This window comes from Grammomys surdaster, unplaced genomic scaffold, assembly GCF_004785775.1.
Source record: "Grammomys surdaster isolate TR1022 unplaced genomic scaffold, NIH_TR_1.0 125187, whole genome shotgun sequence".
Lineage (NCBI taxonomy): Eukaryota > Metazoa > Chordata > Mammalia > Rodentia > Muridae > Grammomys > Grammomys surdaster.
Genome location: NW_021620078.1, coordinates 106,209 through 121,437, shown reverse-complemented (window position 1 = coordinate 121,437; position 15,229 = coordinate 106,209).

The following is a 15,229-nucleotide window of genomic DNA, read 5'->3' as shown; positions in this document are numbered from 1 at the left end:
AAGGACATATGCTCAACTATGTTCATAGCAGCCTTATTTATAATAGCCAGGAGCTGGAAAGAACCCAGATGTCCTTCAACTGAGGAATGGATTCAAAAAATGTGGTATATTTACACAATGGAGTATTACTCAGCTATTAAAAACAATGAATTCGAGAGGTTCCTTGGTAAATGGATGGAACTAGAAATTATCATCCTGAGTGAGGTAAGCCAATCACAAAAGAAGACACATGGTATTCACTCACTGATTATTGGATATTAGCCTAGAACCTTGAAATGCCCAAGATGCAACTCACAGGCCACATGAAGCCCATAAAGAAGGAAGACCAAGTGAGGGTGATTCGGTCCTTCTTAGAAGGAGCAACAAAATACTCAAGGGAGCAAATATGGAGACAAAGTGAGGGACAGAAACTGAAGGAGGGGCCGTCTCAAGACCACCCCACCTGAGTATCTATCCCATGTGCAATCACCAAAGGTAGATGCTGATGTGGAAGACAGGAAGTGCATGCAGATAAGAGCCTGATATGGATATCTCCTCAGAGGCCTTCAAGAGTCAGACATATTCAGAGGCAGATGCTCACAACTAGCCATTGAACTGATCATGGGGTTCTCAATAGAGGAGTTAGAGTGAAGACTGAAGGAGCTGAAAGGGTTTGTGGCACCATGAGGAGAGCAACAATACCAACCAACCACAGCTCCCAGGGTCTAAACCACCAGCCTGGGAGCACTTAGGGGGGGATCCAGGGCTTCAGCTGAATATGTAAAAGTGGAGGGCCCTGCTGGGCATAGGTGGAAGAAGAGAACCTTGACCTCATGAAGGCTGGATGCCCCAGGGGGTGGGAATTTTGAGGGTGGGGAGGTGGGAGTGGGGGGGTGTAGATAGAGGTTACATCCACAGAGAAGAAGGAGGAGGGGCGAGGGGATTGGGGGTTCCGAGGGGGTGGTGGGGGATGGGGTAAGGGGACAACATAGGAAATGTAAATAAATCATCCAATAAAAAAAAAAAGAAAAAAAAAAGAATATTCATTCCTGGTTTAGGGGCTGGAGAGATGGCTCAGAGGCTGAGGGTGTTTCCTGTTCCTCCAGAGGACTTGAGTTTGATTCCCAACACCCATGTCAGGTGGCATAAGATCACTTATCACTTCAGCTCCAGGGAATGTGACATTCTTTCCTGGCCATCTTAGACACTTGCACACACATGGCAGACACACACATAAAAAAATTTAATCTTTTTTTAAAGAACTTTTTAAAATGTTCCTCATTTTAGCCAGAAAATCAACCAAGTATGGTAGCATGTGCCTGTAACTGCAGCACTTGAGAGTGAAGGCAGGAGCGCCAGGAGCTACAGCCTATCTATAGCTATATTATAACAATAACGAGTTTGAAACCAACCTGGATTGCATGAGACCCTGTCAGAAACAACCGGGGTGGGGGACAGAGATTTCTAATTTTAGTATTTGACTGCCAAATATGTTGTATTAGTTAATTTTCTTGTTACTGTGATAAAATACCATATCCAGAAGAGGCTTACAGAAGTTTATTCCACCTTACAGTTCCACAGTGAGAGTCCTTCACAGCAGAGGGGGCATGCTGCAGGCAGCTGAGGTGGCCAGAGGAGGGAGCTGAGAGATCACACTTCCATCCACCTGCAAGAAGCAGAAAGAAAACCAGAAGAGAGGCAAAATGATGAGCTTCCAATGCCTGCCTCCCAGTGGAGTACTTCCCCTGGTAAGGTTCCACCTCCCAAAGGTTGCTTAACCTTTCCAAACAGAGCCACCTGCTGGGGACCAAGTGTTTCAATAAAGGCTGGAGACTAAGGAAGCATTTCTTGTTTAAACCATGACATGTGCTCTAAGAAATAATAACACATGTGTTAACATTTGCTAAGGTCTGTTTCCAACCCCAAATCCTATGGTTCTGGAAGGTTTCTGTTTGAAATAATTTCCCAAAAACCCGAGAGATGATACTACATAGACTAAGGCATTGACTCAAAGGAATTACAGTTTGGTCTGCCTTTGTACTTCTGGGTTATTTTACATGTGGGTCGTCGGCTGCATCAGTTCTACTGGAGTAGGCGTTAGTCCTTTGCGGCTTCACATATGCACTTACTCGTCGTGGCTATGGCATTCTAAGATAGCTCGCATGCCAAGTCTTTAATGTGTTTGTATACCCATAGTCACATTCAACCTGCAGACCCTATTTTAAAATGTCTGTACAAACACGAAAAGGAACTCAAGAGAGACAGTGTTGCTTTGTGACGTCACTTCTAGACGTCTGCTGTTACATGTTTAAATTCCCCCGGCCCAGCTTTCACCTTCCCTTCTATTCTCATCAAGCACAGGGACTATTTCTTTCTATATGTGTAACTTTTACTCTCTTCTTGCAACAGCCTGCCTACCATTTATCTACCCCGCAGAAACTCTGTGAGCAGGTAGCTCTACATCTGTCCAGCTGTGTGCTGGGGAAGGAGTAATAGTTATCTGGTGGGAAACAACTTGATTTCAGAGCTTTTGCATGACGTAAATATTTCCACCATGGCAAATCTGAAATCACCAATATGAAATTATCAAAAATCCTGCTAAGAAATATGCTAGAGGAAGCGACTACACAGAGCAGTGATGGGCATAGAGTCTATATTCTCCTCCATTTAAAGAGACTCGGCTTAATTTCCTTCTATCGGAATGTAGGCAAGACTTAGTAACTCACATAATAACAATAAACATAAATGAGGAACATAATAAAGCAGAAATGATGAGAATTAGTATTGAAGATTTAGCTCAGTGGTTAATTATTTATCTAGCACACATAAAGTCCTGAGTTATGGTCTCAAGAACTGTAAAAACTAAAAGCAAAAGACATGATGGCATATATCTCCCAAAATTACAAGAAGACTGCAGTTTCCATCTTACTTGTTTCCTCTGCGCTTCTCCTCCCTGCCCTCCCTTCCCTACCCCCATGTATGTGTTCTTATATCACTTATTCTACGGGAATTGGCTCTAGGTTGCAGTGAGCTCCATACTGGAAAACAAAACAAAACAAAACTGAGATCTGTAATCAGTTGTTTATCACTGTGACAAAATACCTGAAATTAACCATTTGAAAGAAAAATATGTACATTTGACTCACCATTTCAGGGATGCAGTACTAGGTCATCTACATCCATTGCTTTGGTCTGGGGCAGGGCAGCAACATGATGGTGGGCAAGTATGCTGAAGGAAAGCTGTTCATCAAAGGTGGCCAAGAAGCAGAGAGAAGCAAGGGACCAAGGACTCACAACCCACTTCTTACAACTACTTCCTATCCCCACAAAGCTATGAAGTCATCAATAGATTAGTCTATTCATAACATTACTGTTCTCATTATCAATACTTGAAAGACCACCTCCCCCCGCCACCTACACAGCCGGCATACATCAGAGGCCAAGCCTTCTTTTGTAGGGAACTTGATATTCATGACATGAAGTCTCCAGAGGACACTGAAAACAACTGACATCCTCTGTCCCACAGTCACTGAATAATTGAGGACAACCAACAACTAACCATGTAATTAGGCTTTGATGTGAATTTCTCAGCCCAGCTTCCCAGGACTCCAACTCTGATGTCCGGTAGAGTGCTGTCAGTAAGAAGACAGAATAAGAATTCCTCCGTCCTATTTTCCCACAGAAACACATATTTAACTACATTACCAGTCTAGGAGTGAGTTAAGAGGCTAATGTGCCCCAGGCAAGCATGAAGTCAAGGTTAGCCACACTGAAACAGACAATAGCTTTACCCATTTTTAATACGGATCCCAAACCCTCAAAGTTTAGACTCTTGAAACATTACAACTTCTCCCTGGGATAGGAAAAGAATGAAATATTCAGGGGCACGGAGGCAACTCCTGTCTCACCTCACACAAAGTGGTGTCAGAAAAGGTACAGGTCAGATGTCCAGGAAAACTAGAGGAAGTGAGCACCTTCCTGTGTCTTGAAAGACTCTGTAACATTTGAAGAAGGCACAAAATAGAGGCTCGTTCTCCAAGAGAACAGGAGGGGATCGTGGCTGTGATGACCCAGCCTCTCATGAGGGCTCCTTAAGGTGCTGGTCCCTATGTCACTTCCTTTAGAACGCTGCTTCCTATATCACCTCTTTTAAAGCACTGAGAAAACTCTTCTAATCAGACCCCAGAGTAAACAAGAGATAACTGACTTTAACCAAACAGACAACAACAACAAAAAGTAAAAATCCCAAATAAAACATAACTAGGAATAAAGGCCCAGAATCGTATTTTTACCATGGCTGACTTCTGAAGTTCTTTCCCAGCCAAGGCAGACCTTGCAGTCCCAGAGAGGAGACTGTTTCTTCAAAAGGATGTTTTTATCAACAGGGTCTCGTGTAACATCCCAGATTAGCCTCTCTATGTGGCTGGAAATGACCAGGAACTCCTGCCTCTACTTCCTGAGACATGAGATGGCAGGCGTATACACCATGATGCTGTGCAGAAGGGCAGGAGATACTCATGGTCAAACTCAGAACCAGAGAAACCAGGAATGTTAAACTTGCAGGCTTCTCTCTTCAGTAGAAGGGATTTACATCTATTTTTTTCCACCAAGCAGCCTAGAGTCAATGCTGTTACTAGCCTGGTAATCTTTGCTATTTGGTAGCGCCAGACCTCACCCAAATCCCGCAGAATCTTGAGCACTGTTTCTCAGTCAATAGAACTCATTCTTGCAGAAGAGGTCACAGGCACTTTGCAAAAGACATGTACTTTATTAAGAGTTTCAAGGTAGTTATGTGTAGTAAACTCTGTTGTGATAATTGTCACAAGGAAGTCTTTGTTCAAAGCTTCACTGTGCTTAAATATGGCAAAAACAAACAGCTCAGGGTTAGACTCTCCAAGCTTGAATCAGTAGCTAAGCTATGTTGAACTGAATTTCCTTCTTGCCTCTTGTGGTTCATTTCTCTTCCAGCAGTAAAGCTTTTAAAGACACACACACAAACACACACACACACACACACACACACACACACACAGAGTGCTGGGGATTGAGTCCAGGGCTAGGTAAGCAATCTACCACCTGAGATATATCCAAGCCTGTTTCTTCAGATGTGTACAGTTCATTGCAAAGATGCTAGAAATTTGAAGAGTCAAGGAAACAAGACACAATTGAAGAATGAGATTAAATTTTCACTAACACTGCACAAATAAAGAACTGTAAGACATAGAATTCTAAGTGGTAATGTTAACGGAGTTTGGTAACTTACAAGAAACAAAACCAGAAAAATAATACATAAATGAAATGAGACAAATAATTTAAAAGAAGCAAACAAATCCTGAAGCTAAATCATACAGTAGTAACTTGACCAAAAAAAAAACTTATCAGAAGGGTTCAACAATAAACTTGATCAAACAGAAGAATTGGTGAACTCAAAGAATGTTTATTTGAACATATCCTCTCAAAATGAGAAGGAAAGAGGATGCTATAGTCTAAGGAAGTTATTAGACACCATTTTGCAAACCAAAGTAACTGTTTTGGGTGTCCAGAAGAAAAATGGAAAAACAAAGGGTAAAGGAGGCTTTTGTTTTGTTTTGTTTTGTTTTGTTTTGTTTTGTTTTGTTTTGTTTGAGACAGGGTCTCTCTGTTTAGTTCTGGTTGTCCTGGAATTTGCTATATAGACCATGCTGACATTAAACCCATAGAGATCTGTCTGCCTCTGCTGGCTGGGTGCTAGGATTAAAGGCATGTGCCACTTTGTCTGGTAGGATTTCCTTTTATGGTTATATATGTGTGAATGCCTGAGAGTGTATGCTACATTTGGGCAGATACCTGTAGAGACAAGAAGAGGGCATCGTGTCCTCAGGAGCTGGAGTTACACACAGTTGTACTCCATCTCTCCAGCCCCCAAAGATTTGTTGTCTTTGATTATTATTTTTAATTGTATGTATACATCTGCATGTGGGTGTGTACATGTGAGTACGGGTGCCTGAAAACACCCAAAGGCATCAGGCTCTTCTGAATCTGGAATTCCAGATGGTTGTGAGACACCCATTGTGAGTGATGGGAATTGAACCTAGGTACTCTACAAAACCAGACATACTATCTCCAACAAGGCCACACCTCTTAATTCTTTTAATCTGTTCAAATAGTGCCACTCCCCGGTAACTAAGCATTCAAATACTTGAGACTGAAACAGTATGTATTCTTAACTACTGATCCCTCAGTTATATGTTTTCTCTTATAATATAGTTGCCTCAGTCATAGCGTCTCTTAACAGATATAGAACAGTGACTAAAACAAATGTAAATGAATTAGATTCTTCAAAAGAAAGAATGAATGAAAGAAAGAGACTGGAGACTGAATGGACTATGATGTCGCTAAGAGATATATGATGCAATAGTCCCACAATACCACCCCCCGCTGAGAGACATACTGAATGACTACTGATGTTTTGCTAAATGGGCTACCTTCTAAATACTTCTGTTTATAGCCATAGGTTAGCTCTGCTCTCAGCCATTGTCAGAGTGTAACCATGAAAATTGGGGTTTCACCTGTAGGGTTTTAGCCACATTAGTAAAAGAAATTTCTATTTGTTCAATGTGTATGCGTGTTTTGTTTGTACATATGTCTGTGCACCATATGTTTGCCTGATGCTCAAGGAGGCAAGCAAAGGGCCTCAGAGCCCCTGGGGCTAGAGTTATAGATTCCTGTGAGCTTTATGTAGATGTTGGGAATTGAAACTAGGTCCTCTGGAAGAGCAGACAGTGCTCTGAATAGCTGATGGCTCTATGTAAGTTCCTAAGATCGATAAGAGACAGTAGAGTGCTGCCTGAACCCCAGATATCTACCAAAGAACACGGCAGAGTAGGGCCGCTCTCTACCCAAATCAGGCTTTGGCCTACTCAACTCCATAGAAACAAAGGCCATGTCACGATAAAACCAGTTAGACTTCTGTTTCCCTGCCAGACAACTGACTTTCAGAAATCTTGTGACTGGAAGTCTGCTAGTCTAGCTGAGAGGACTGAAAGGATTGGGAGACCTCGTCCCTTCTTCTCTCCCCACCCCCACTCCAGCTATATAAGCTAGCTTTGCTATTTCCTGTCCTCTGAATCAGTCTCCCGGGTCGTTCACACGTCCGGTACTCACCACCACCAACTGTCTGAGGCACTGCTCCCCAACTCCTCCGAATCCTGAGACCACATGGTACACAATGGCCGATCAGGAACAGGGGACCCACATGACTATCCAGCACCCAATGAAATACTTTAAAAATGAGCTCAGAAAGAAACTCACAATCAATTTTATCAGAGTTTGAGAGGAAACCAAGAAGGTCAGGAAAGCTGTCAGTTTTGGAGGCCGCTGAAATAAGGGAGATGAAGAAGAGAAAGAGAGAAAGTCAGGCTTTTTTTCTGTTGTGATGGTCCAAGAAAGCCAGCATGTTTAGCAATGGAGGTTGGCAAAACGATTCATGGTAAAGGGAAAATAGTGAAGAAGCCTGAAGCATCAGAAAAAGCATATTCAGGATTTTAACCACTATCAAAATGAGGGTGGGTGTGGGAGGGGCGGGGTGGATAGAGAAGTGGGCGGGGTTACACTTTGAATAAGAACTCATGAAAGCCGACAGGCTACTTGGCAGAAGTATTATAAGTGGCCGCATGGAAAGGGGCCTTCTGAAAAACATAACTACGTTATCTTCATTAAGAGGATAATTATTCTTTCCATCTTCTTAGCATGCCTTGAAGTAAATCAACTTTCTTAAGGGGTGAAGAGAACTCTTGGTTAGATGATTGACAGGTCAAGCTGAAGTAACTATTAAAGGAGTAGACAACCTTATATAATGTTCCAATCTTTGAAACAGAGCCAAATGTATCAGAGGTTGAGATTTCATTCTTTTAACCAGAAGACCTACAGAGGGGGGTGGTAGTTTTCCTCTCTAGTGTTAGCAAAGAGGGATGTGGGGTTCCAAGCTGATCTATGGAGAAGCCCATCCTCAACAGTGTTTAAGGTGTTTGTGCTTTTCTAACGATCTCATAAAAGAAGCTTTTCTTGGTAGTGGGCATGAGTTACTTAACATAGAGGTCCATAAGTGGTCAAAGTATCAAGAATAGGTGACTGTTGAGTGGGACATTGGTCACTGATGTCATCCCCCACCAAGGCTCAGGGAATATGGAAACATGGGTGGAAAGAGCGTAGGCACAGAGGATGGGGAGCTAGGAGCTAGGCTGTGAAATGCAGTCTTCTGGCTGCTGCACATACAAACTCACAGCAGCCGTCGCTTCGTGCACAAGACCTGAACACGATAGGGCCTGTCAACACATCACCGTGAGTGCAGCCCCACCCCTAGGAGCCACTGGTGGTTAGTGGTTGCTGGGGAATGAGGATGTTATTTCTTTCAGTGGTATAACCAGCAATAACTTTTCCATCTCTAGTAAAGATGCTCATGCAAGCAACCCTAAGTAAACTCAGTCATAAAGGAAGAAAGAAGAAAGGAAGGAAAGAAAGAAAGTCATGAACGTAAGATGGGAATTTGCTGAGAATAGTTTCTTTAGGTGAAAGAGAGGTAAGAAAATATAATGGGGGACTATGACCAAAATTCAATATCAACATCTAATGAGCCATTAATAATAATACCTTAAAAATGAAGGAGCAATTCTTAGAAAGATGAAATGATTATGAATCAATACACACACATACATATTTACACATGAGCCCAATGCCCAAGCATCAAAATGAAGCAAGCACTTTGAGATCTAATTAGAAATAGATAGGAACACAATAATAATAGGATATTTCAATATTCCACTCCCCAGTTTATGAAACACCCAGACATAAAATAGATGCCGAAGAGGCACTTGAACAACACTGTAGAGAAAATGGTGTGTGTGAGTTTTTGTGAGTGTGTGTGTGTGTGTGTGTGTGTCTGTCCCTTCCCTCATGATGTCTTTAACCCTTCTTAAAATTTGAAATGGAGGATTCAGGGCTGTATGAATAGAAAAAATACTTTACCCTGGTCAAAAGAATGAATCTGAGTTCTACCAGGGGCACTGAGTGGAGACCTGACACTCTTTGTTCCCAAAACATTATGTAACTGTTATCTCTTCTGTTAAGAGTTACTCCATCCAGACCTGTCAGTTACCTGGCCAGGCTCCTGCTCCTCAGGGAAGCTGAATCATCTGAAAACATACTAGAGGGATGGAAGCAATAATTGACCCCTTAATGAGGTAAAGTACTTAATCCCTGCCCTGCAGAAGTCCCTTCATATGGTTACTGGCAGATTACCACTCCTAAGCTTGCCTGCTTGTCTGAGTTCTAACTCAAGCAGTGTAACGTGTCCTTTTCCCCACTTTTGTTCTGTTCTTTGAATACCGGCCCAAATGGAGTTAGCCTAGTAAATGAATACAGTCAAGCTGTCAACTTCTCGCTGCTTCTCTAAAGCCCCCTCCCATGCAGCTGCTTACCAACCTTCAGTGCTCCATGTGCCTGTTTTCATGAGCCCTAACTCAAGACATGGCTATCTGTTTTCCTCAAATCCATCTGCCTTCTCCCAGAAGTCACCAAGTTTAGCTTGTCTGCTCTGTTGCTTTTTCTTTCAAACTTCAATGGAATGGTCCTTCCTAAGGCTGCATTTAAATTATTTTATTTACAAAGCTAAAGACCCACAAAAGCAAACTCCTGTTCCCCAGTAACACACAGACACACACACACACTCAGTCACATACACTCACATACACATATTCTTACACACACATACACACACACACACACATACAGGCACACACTCAGATACACATACACACACGGTGGGGGGGGGAAGAGACAGACAGAGAGAGAGAGAGAGAGAGAGAGAGAGAGAGAGAGAGAGAGAGAGTCACCATCCAACAGCAAGCAAGAGTATACACATTTTTCAAATGCACATGGAACATGTTCAAGGATTGATTGCTTATTAGCTCACTAAAGACATCTCAGTAAATCTAGGAAGATTAAAATCATGCCACATAAATTTTCTAACCACAATGGAATGTAACTAAAATAAATAGAAAGAAACCTGGAAATCTCACAAATATGTAAAAACTATACAACACTTGTAAACATGTGGGTCAAAAAGACGACCACGCCTAATTTCCATGGTCTGGGAATCCAACATCCCTAGGGCTTCATATATACACAACACTCTCCCATCTGAACTACATCCCATGAAAAACAATTCTGACAAAATTCAGTGCTATTTATGATTTAAAAAAAAGCTTTTAGCAAACTAAATACAGAAGACTTCACCCCATAATAATCCTGTAAAGTTCATAGCTTATCTTATACTCAACAGGAAAAAAATGGAAGTCTTTTCTCTAAAATCTGAAACAAGACTAGAATGTCCAAGTTCATAAGCTGGTGTAGTGCTGGAGCTGAAAGCCAGAGAGCTGGCTGACATGAAGAGAAAGAAACCAGCAGCATCTGAAAAGGGAAAGAAGAAGTAAAGTACCTCCTCTGTGCAGAGGACATGGCCTGACCCATAGAAAATCTTGAAGACAGAATAAAAACTGCTGGTCTACTAAACGAGTACAGTCAGGTTACAGGACACACAAGCAAGCTCCAGAAATCAGCTGTGTTTCTGAATATAAACAGCAAGCTACTAAAAGAGACGTGATGAACGTAATCCCACTTACAATAGCTTCAAAAAAGAATAAAATACGAAGAGGTCAAATTAACCAGAGGACTAAAAGGCTAACACACCAAAACTCTCAAGTCACTGGTGAAAGAAATTGAAGAAGACAGAAATAAAATAGGCATTGTGTGCTGATTTCTCATGAGAAAGGATTGCGTACATGACTACACCACCCAAGGCAACCTACAGATTAAATATGAGGGATATCAATTACCTGCTCAATGGCGGTTTATAGAAATAATAATAATAATTAATAATAATAATAATAATAATAAAGTCTAACGTTCATAAGGAACCACAAGAGACCTGCAGTAACCAATGCAAGTCAGAGCAAGAAATTGTTCTAAAAGCATCACTTCTTGATTTCAAAATCTATAAAAAGTGAGCAATTAAAGCCATGACGGCTCGGTGAGATGGTTCCAAGGACAAAAGGGCTTGCTACCTGACTACTTAAGCCTGATAAAGTAAGTTAAATCCTTAGAACCCAGAAAAAGTGGAAGAAGAGAACAGACTATACTTGAATGACCTTTGATCTTCACATGTGCTCCATTACAGGTGCTTACAGAGAAGGGAAACAGGACAGCAGGAGGGAATGGTTTATAATAATTCTATTAATATATTAAATTTAAAATGCAGCATAGAACACTAAAACTGAATGGACAACTGAAACAAACGTGTAGGGGCGGGTCTGATGCTACGATCTGGTTTCCCAATTGGTTCTTAATCTGTCAGTAAAGAAAGCCTTGGAGCCAATTGCTGGGTGGAAGGGATAGGCGGGACTTCCGAGTCCCTGGAGGCAAGCAAGGAGACAGCAAGCCAAGAGAGGCGAGCTCGCAATGCTTTGGAAAGAGAAGGACCCGGGAGCCATGTGAGGTCACGGGAGGAGCCGTGGGCTGTGGCTGCTCCTATAGGTAGATGGTCAGAGATGTTTAGCCGGGACTAGATTCAACTGACCAACTAAAGTTAGGGCAGGTGGGAGGAGCGGAGCTAAGAGTAATGAGATGATAAGGGCACGTTTTTTCCAGGCGGGATATAGTAGCGCCGAGCAATTGTGCCAAGAAGGCAAGTTGAAAACGAACAACTGTTTTTGTCTTTTATCTGTGGATTAAAGGGAAGCTGGGAGGGACTGGTAGCATGGCCCTATCCCAGAGCTAAGCTAGAATAGCACAAAACTACACACAACACAAAAGGCCCTGAGGATGTGTTTCAAGGGTGAGGTGTTGGCTGAGCATACACAAAGCCCCAAGTTTAACCCCTGGCACCAGAAAAACGAAAGTAAAACAAGACAAACTACACAGCAGCAAAACCCTCACACAGAAAGACTACTGGAACCAAATAAAAATCCCAGAATGAATCCACATAATACGGTCAACCGATTCTCCAAATGGTCTTAGTCAAGAAAACACTATGAGAGAAGTACATTCCCTTCAGCAAACAGTACTGGGGGAGCAGTTGGATCCTTGTTTTATAAGATTCCCCCAAATGAATTCAAAGTGGGTTAAAGATTTAAGTGTAAGACCTGAAACTGGATAGAGAGGAGACAGATGTGACCCATAGAAAAATGTCTTTGATGAGCTGGACCAGTATGACTGACTACACAGCCAGTAGAAATGGGTAACATTACCACAGAAAGCCTCTAATGGTGCCTGGCACGGCTCACACGGTGCAAGACAGGAAATAGAGAGCACCTGGGGGCTAAATGACAAAGGTTCGGATGGAAACCAGGCCACAGAGTCGTCCCATAGTCATCTCTCCATCTCAGATTGCCTCTTTTGCAGAACCTTGGAACAGAGTAGGCACCATTGTCTCAAGGCTTCCTAAACAAACTCCCAAGAACATCTTGACCTAGCTTGGTTCATTTTCTACTCCCTCCCCTGTCATCTCCCTGTCCTTGTAGCGAGCTGCTTTAGGTATCTAATATAGTCCATGCTTTTTATTACTGACAGATACCTGCATGGCTCTTCCTGACAGGCCCACTAACTTCTCAGAAACTTGTGGCTGTCTTTCTTCTCACAAGGGGATACCCTCATGGAAAATGTCTCTAACAGCCTCTTGCTACTAGGGGGTTCCGGGACTCCCCGAGCCTCTATCTCTCAGAGATTTTACTAATCCTCTAATTAATTCGCTATAGGCTTCCTCTCCCTATCACCTGTTTGAGGCCATCTACTAAACACATTAGGAGATGTTTAAGTACTGAATAAATATCTAAGTTCTTAAACAGCTCAAGCCACGTCCCGTAGCTGAAATCTGGTCCTCTGCTCTTTAAACTAACCCTCGAAGGTTGAGGAAGGATTTGTTGCAGGATAGGGTGATGGGGTGGGGTAGGGTGTTTGGCTTTAAGGCAGAGTGATTGTCCAGATTCTTTAGGCTGCAATCGTGTCTTTAGTTAATGGGAACAGCTGGTGACTATGGACATAGGCAGATCTAGAGGAATATTTTTCTGAGCTCCACCACCTACTTCCACTGCCCCTTCACACGGAAACACATTCTGTAACCTAGGGAAACCTGTAAGTCCTTGGCTTTGAAATCCTATGTGGGCAAACCAGTCAGATCTTGCCCTGTTGCAACCAAAATAAATAGAAATGGCTTACACACTAAGAAGGAGTGGAAGAAGGGAGGGAATAAAGATTCATGTTATTATCTTGATGGAGATGAGGAAACCTTTATTTCTCACTTGTTCCTCACATCCCTTGGCCGGGACTTAGATGGTAATCAGCCATTCTCGGCCTGGGACCTTTCATGTTGTAAACAAAACTACAGGTCAGGCTCACTGACACATGGAAGGGAACTGTATCTACAAGTATGGTCTCAGCCTGGGCACTGAACTCATGGTTTCTGGCCAGCTCGAGCATGGCAAACATGGCTCTGGCAGCCTTACCCTCCCCTCCCATGCCCTCTGCCTGACTAAAATCCTTTAGATTTTAAAGGTGAATTCCCTTATTTGGTCAACCCCTCCTCCTCCTGAGGCTGACTGCCACGACCCAGCTATCAAAGTATTGAAGTCTAATAATCAAAAGTCCCCATTTGATTCACCTAATTAACACGCCCAATTAAAATGAAACACCTCATCCTAACACAGGGCTACATTTATAAAGTGTCCTTTGCCCAGGTGTCATGTCTGCTTTCTCTCTATCCAGAGACAGTCCTTTGTCCCTTTTGTCTTCCTCTTCTCCAGGACCAATACCGCCCTCACCCAACAGTCTTCCTCTATCTTCTGTCTTTGTCCCTATCTCTGCTCTCTGTCCCTCTAGGGCAAATAAATCTCCTTTATGTTGAGAACTTGGTCTTGGGGGTCCTGAGCCAATACTTTTCCTCTCAATGTCCAGAGAAAGTCTCAATCTGCACAGAAATTCTTTCTAAAATTCGAGTTTAGTGGAGCAATCATGTATAACCAGAGAAAAATTCCTATCTGAGTAATAGCATAAATAAATAGTAATTTTTAAAGGTCAAAAGATTATCTGTGGGTAAATTAAATTCTCCGGGGAATTGACAACTAGACTGTCTAGTTCCATAGTAATTTGACTTTTTCAATCTGGCCTAGCACTCCTTACAATAGAAAATCACTTTTGGGGGTGGGGGGTGGGGAGGAGAGTGAGAGAGGAGAGAGGAATGGGAGCAGAGAGGGGACAAAATTCTTACGAACTAAAATAAGAAAGATGGTGGTGGCTCACGCCATTAATTAAAGTACCACTCTGGAGGCAAAGGCAGAGGCAGGAGGATTTCTAAATTTGAGACCAACCTGGTCTATAGAGCAAGTTGCAGGATACCCAGGACTACACAGAGAAATGCTGTTTCAAAGAAACAAAACAAAAGAAATACAAAAAGAACTGTAAAATGATAAATATCAGTTGAGGGTAAAGTTTCCAATGAAATTAAAAACAAAACTGAAAAGTTCTTCTTCTTAACAAAACTGCTATGTGCACTGTGTATATCTTAGCTCTGAATTCATATTTGGTAATTATATCAAGCCATTAAGTAATTAATTTTAGAGATAGGATCTCGCTGTGTAGCACAAATTGGTCTAAAATTGCTCCTCCTTTTTTTTTTTTTTTTAAGTTTACTTGTGTGTGTGGCTTAGCTACTGTTCTATTGCTGTGAAGAGACACCATAACCAAGGCAACTCTTATAAAGAAGCCATTTAATTGGGGGCTGAATTGCAGTTTTATGGGGTTAGTCTGTGATCACTGATCATTACAACAGGAAGCAGACAGGCATGGCATTAGAGCACCTGCTGAGAGGCTTTATATCCTGGTCCACAGGAAGAAGGGGAGGGGACACCGGGTCAGGCATGGGCTTTTGAAACCTCAAAACCCACCCCTCAGTGATGTACCTCCTCCCAAAAGGCCACACCTCTTAATTCTTCCCAAACAGTTCCACTTACAGAACCAGACATGAGCCTATGGAGGCCACTCTAATTCAAAGCATCCCTTGTTAGGGTGGGGGCGTGTGTTTGTGTGTGTGTGTGTGTGTGTGTGTGTGTGTGTGTGTGTGTGCCTGTTGAAATCAGAGAATAACTTGCAGTGATTGATTCTCTCCTTTTACCAAGTGAGTATTGGGAGTGCCATTATCCACTGAGCTATCTCAAAAGTCCCA